The sequence below is a fragment of the Phyllostomus discolor genome, chromosome 5 (genome assembly GCF_004126475.2).
Source record: "Phyllostomus discolor isolate MPI-MPIP mPhyDis1 chromosome 5, mPhyDis1.pri.v3, whole genome shotgun sequence".
Lineage (NCBI taxonomy): Eukaryota > Metazoa > Chordata > Mammalia > Chiroptera > Phyllostomidae > Phyllostomus > Phyllostomus discolor.
In genome coordinates this window covers 77,410,303-77,416,302 of record NC_040907.2, presented here as the reverse complement: position 1 = coordinate 77,416,302, position 6,000 = coordinate 77,410,303, and positions in this window count along the sequence as shown.

Here is a 6,000-nt window from a genome sequence, read left to right as displayed (position 1 = left end):
ACCCTTGAGCTTACTTTGACCTCCAATCCATGAGTTGTAGACCTCTGATAGAGACAGAGACTGGATAACAACAAACATTTATCTTAGTTCTGTCTACCCCACTATCTGGGGATCCAGGAGGGAAGAATTTAGGTAACTTTCATGTGGCTTGGTTTCTTGTTTTTTAAGATACGAAACAAAAACTGGAACTTTAATATAATAGTTTTTACCGGGAACAAAATCTGGCATTAGATAGATTTAGTTGGAGATTAAAATGAAGTATTTTCACAGGGTTCATCAGATTAACAAGACACCACTAAACAGATAGTACACACAGCTATCTATTTGAGGGTATTAAAAGCAGTAAGAGTTAACAAGAACCCTAAAAATATGTCTGAATATCAGGAAACAAAATGGAAGTACTATATATAATATGATTGTGTGACTATTATGCCACATGTATTGTTCTGACATTTCACGTGCTTTCAATCATTTAAACACTGTCACAGTCTTATGAGGAAGCTATTATTATTTTGACAACTTCAGCTATACATCAAGTGGTATCATTAAGTAAATTCCTTAATTTAGAAACCTAGAAAAAGAGGGTCTTTTTTTCTTTGCCAACTATCACATAGAAAGTAGCTTTGCTCCTCATGTAGGAAAAAAATGTTTGGGGATACATTCAATCTTCTTGAAGTCATTTTTAATTTCTTTTCTCTGGCCAAGCATGATGCCAAACCATAAATGGTTATCCTTGTTCAGCTAAAATTAGCTTTGTTTTAGTCTTGTCATAAAAAAGCTGTTAGACATTAAGCTAAAAAAGTAAGATACTTAAAACTAGAAAAGAGAATTCTTCCTCTACCAAGAAGCTGTGCCACAGATATAACATACCCACTGTGCTGAAGCATATAAATTGCACAGCATTATTGAAGTATAGTGCTGAAGTAAAAGTTCCATTATGAATCAGTTCTTTTGGGGTGAAGGGCTTTCTCCATCATCAGTTTGATCATTCTCTTTTCTATAGAATCAATTGCAACTATCACCTCCTCTGAGAATTTCTTTCCCCAATATTAAAATGTCCTGGCTTTTTTATCAGTGGACTGTCTCCCATATCTTTTACACAGATGAAATATACAGAAATATATAAAAATGAAGAGTTTTGTATATTTTATTCAAATTTTACTAGTAATAATATAACAACAAAAGCTTGGGATGAATCTTGTTGTATATGATAGATGTCAGTCCTTCTACTTCCAAGAAGATAAACAGCTTTGTCACTGTAAATATCATTTAGATATAAGAACTCTGCTTTCTCCTTGTCCACACTTGAGGGACTTCAATATTCACCCAGAGCCCCCAGGAGGAAATAAACTCAAAGAAAATGGATGACCTTGTAAAGAATTGAAAATAAAAACTAACACATACTAAAATTATCAGTCTAATTTCAGGCACAAAGGAAAGGAGAAGGGAAAGGTAGGTGGAAGGAAGGAAAGGAAGAAAAGAAAGGAAGGGAAGGAAGGGAGGGAGAGAAGAGGAGGGGAGTAAGAAAGAAAGGAACAGAGGGAGGGAAGGAGGGAGAGGGGAAGGAAGAATCAAAATGAAAAAAATGGTTTTGTTAGTTTTTTTGTAGAAAGATCTACACAAACAAAGCAGAGTAAAAAGCTGAAATTAATTGAATCCAGATCCAGAGAATTCTGTGCTATCTACTGACCACCACATTAGATTGATTCAGGATTTAAATGTTTTGGCTTAAAAAGCAGTGGGAAGAGGAACGGTGAGAGCTGGGTGTGGGTATAACTGAGAGGAGGTAAGATGCGAATGACTGATGAGGAGGGAGGTAGAGAGAGAGAAAACATGGGGGCAAAGCAGGGGCTGAGTAGGAAGAAAGCTACAAGGAGAATAAGAAGTGTTTAAGTTAAGAAAATAATTTGTTGTAAGCTTAGCAATTATTGAATCTGTTAAGTGTTTACATTGGTTATTTATTGCTGTTGATACAAGACTTCATGAACACTCTAACACTGTAATCAGAGTCTCATATATCTCTTGAAATCTCTCTTCAAATATATAAACTATAAATATAATACTATAGACTGTAAAATATATATAATATTATATGTATTTCTCTATAACATTAGTGAGGATATTACCTTATTTTATAATTTTCATAATAATAATTCTAATACTATTTTTATGTATGTTGGCACCTAAATTATTTCTTTAAAGGCTTTCTGAATGGTAATAATAGTTGCCCTGACAGGCACCTGGGATCACTATCATCCTGGTCTTCAGCCTTATCACTGACTAACAAAACCTGATTTTCTAAATAAAATCTCATCAGAACATTAGATATGAACATTATCTAATGTTAGATATGAACATTAGATATTTTTGCAATTCCCTACATAAAACTCCAGAGACTGAAATAAAAGATGTTCTGGAAATTCCAATATCATCACTAGCTCAAAGCTTTACATCCTTATTTTTCTTAAAGTATCCATAATCAACATTCTCAAGCACAATCTTCCCTACACTTATTTAGAATTGGGTAGGAAATTTTTGTTATCTGTATCTTAGAATAACAAATTCATGACTTTAAACATGAAACTCAAACTCACTCGAACATATTAATTTAATTTTTGTGTAATAATACATGCTTTGTTTAAAAAGAAATTCCCAGTTTAACATATTTAGCAGATTATTTCAAATCTGGTCATACTAGCATTCTGTTTTTGCATATTCAGTGTAACTATAGCAAGAACCAGAGTAAAACAGGCACCATATTTAATACTTAATGAAAGAAAAATATATTTAGAGTATGACAAGTAGTTTCTGTATTATCAGTATATAATATGTGACAAAATTAAAATGATCACTAAGACCTACTCACTGTGAAAATCTAATTTTTTTTCTTGTAACTGTTTAACCCATAGGTACCTGGCCTTAGTTTTGTTTTCATGCTTACTATAAATTCTATCACATTGTAACCATTGATAAATGCTAGTGACTTGAATTGGGTGACATGTATTTTGAAACAGGAATGATGTCCTATACTTCTATATTCTTTTCTCTTCATAAAACACTTTCACAAACATTTTTTTTTAGTTTTTACACCTATGAGTTAAATTGCTTTATGTTAAATTGCTTTATCCATAGTACATCAAATAATTTTAACAGAATTACAAAGTGACTTGGCAAAGGTCCTAAAGCCAGTAAGTAAGTAGCCAACGAAGATGACAACCCTCAGCCCAAGTAGCATCCTTTCCTCTGCAAGAGCTAGCTCCTTTCAGGTACCACAAATGTACAGATACTCATTCCTATCTTTAGGGATCTTATATCCCAACCTAGTCATAGAACTGTTAAATCTCAGCCAAGTCACCTGACCCCTTTCTCTTTCAGCTCTCTCTTCTGCACCTGTCTTCATTTTAAGATGAATAATAACAGCTAAATTCGAGAAATGATTCACAACTCTTCAAGCAAATTGGCCTGTTATAAGAGTTACTTCATATGCACTACTTTCAAAGCAGAGTAATTGGATTTATGCCTTTATCCTCTTCAGCCAACAACAGATTAAAAATGTCTGTGTCCTTTCCAAAACTTCCAACCTTAAAACAATGGATATTCTTTTGCTTCAAAGTCACCTTTAAGTCAATTTCTCTAAACATGAAAATAAATATAAAGTCAAATTTGAACTTTTGCACTATTCTTTATACTGTTTCCCTTGAAAGGCCAATTCTGTCTTTTTTCACATGTAACATATCCACAATAAAGAAACAAATCAAAATTTAAAATTGGCGCAAGGCTGCTAGATTCACAGAAACATTTTACTTAAATTTATGTAACAAATTTCTGAGTTAAAACATTATTTCCTGGAGATTATGAGTGTTCCTTTGCCTTAGGAAAGGCTGATGTAAATCTGTACTTTTACCTTTTTCCAGACAATAGAAATTCCTAAGAATGCTTTAATCCCATTTATTCCCCTCCTATCATATATGCTATTGTTATTATGTATTTTAATTCCATGTATTTTAAAATCCCACAAGACATTATTAGTTTACATGGACAATACCAATTTAAAGTTTGCTGCCTATTACCATTTCTGCTTTTCTCCATTCCTTCTTATCTATTTATATGTATTAGCATATATTTATTATTTTTAAAAAATTTTATTGTGATAAGACATATACCATGCGACCTATTCTCTTCAGAGAATTGAAGTGTACAGTAAATAAATTGCTATTGACTACAGGTAAGTGTTATACAGCAAACCTCTACAGCTTACTCATCCTAATGGAAACCTTATGCCTATTGGTTAATAACTTCCCATTTCCCCCTCTTTTGCCAGCCCTGATAATCACTGTCCCAGTCTTTGATTTTATGAATTTGACTATTTTGGGTACCTCAAGGAAGTGAAATAATGCAGTACTTGCCTTTCCATGTTTAGATTATTTCACTTAGATACTATCCACAAGATCCATCCATGCTGATGCATATCACAGATTTTTTTTAGGAGGAAGAGTATTCTACCAAATGTATTCGCATCATTTGCTATATCCGTTTACCTGCCAATGGACATTTAGTTTGTTGCCACATCTTGGCTATTGTGCATAATGCTGCAGTGAACATGAGAGTGCAGATATTCTTTGAGATCCTAATTTCAGTTGTTTTGGATAAATACCCAGGAGTAGTATTGCTGGACCACATGATAATTCTAATTTTAATTTTTGGTGGAACTTCTATAGTGCTCTCTATAGTGGGATCTACATTTCTTTTCCAGCCAAAAATTTCCTCTAGGATCATTTTACTTCTTCCTAAAATGTGCTCTTTATAATTACCATTAAATGTCTTTTAGTGAAAAGTTCTTACTGTTTTGAAGAGATTCTGGCAATGTCTTTATTATCATTTTCCATTTTAAAGATATTTTCATGGATATGGAATTGTAGGTTGGTAGTTGTTCCCATTAATTTGATGCTATAGTTCCTTTGTATACCAGCTTTTATTTATTTAGAGAAGGCAATTGTCAGAATAATTGTTGCTTCAATGAAGGTAACTTTTTCCCTCTGTCTGCCTTTAGGATTTCCCTATGATTTTGGTTTCAGTAATTTTTCAATGCTGTTCTTTATAGTACTATTATTGGAGTTTGTAGATTATTTAAAAATTTGGACTTGATTTATTTTATTGGCTTTGGAAAATTCTCAACCATTATCTCTTGTAATATTATTTCTACCACATCTTCTTTCTCCCTCACTTTAGTACTGCAATTACATGTGCATTAGACATTTTACTGTTTCCTCTCTTTCTTATACTGCAACTTTATTCTCCTCTTACCGCCATCTGGATTTTTTCTGTCATATTTTCCAGGATACTATTTCTCTCTTCTTTCAATCTATCTACATTAAATTAAATGTGCCATTGTTTTTGAAGTACTAGTATTCTATTCAGTTGCCTTCTCTTTTTAAATGCTTTCCAGTGTTCTGCTGATATCCTTATTCTAAACTTTGAACATATTAAGCATAGTATCTTAAAATTCTTGTCTAAAAACTTTATTATCTAGATGGTATACAGGTATTTTTCTACTTTCTGTTGTTTCTCTTGACATTTGGCCTTAATCTAGTTTTCTGGTGTCTTTATATTCTTGGTTATTTTAAATTGAGGGCATGGCATTGTATTCTTATACAAAGTAGAAGTTAATTTGAAGCCTAAAATTATAGCTTCATTTGCAGGGAATTTATGTTTGCTTTTGGCAGACAGAGAAATGTTTATTTACAGTGTTCCGTAAGTCTTTCAAAAATTCAGTTAAGCTTCTTAGGCTCTCAACCACTAACATTGGAATAGGTAGGTACCCTTAGGATAAAAGGAACTCGAAAGCAAGGCTCTTTTCTCTGGCTTTCATTCTTCTTGCTGGTTTGGGGTATGTAGTTCTTCATTTTTCTGTTAGCATTCTAATATATCAGTAAGATGTACTTCATCCAAGTTTTCCTTAACAGAGCTGGTCATAATTTTCTAATCTATCATTCCTGGAAA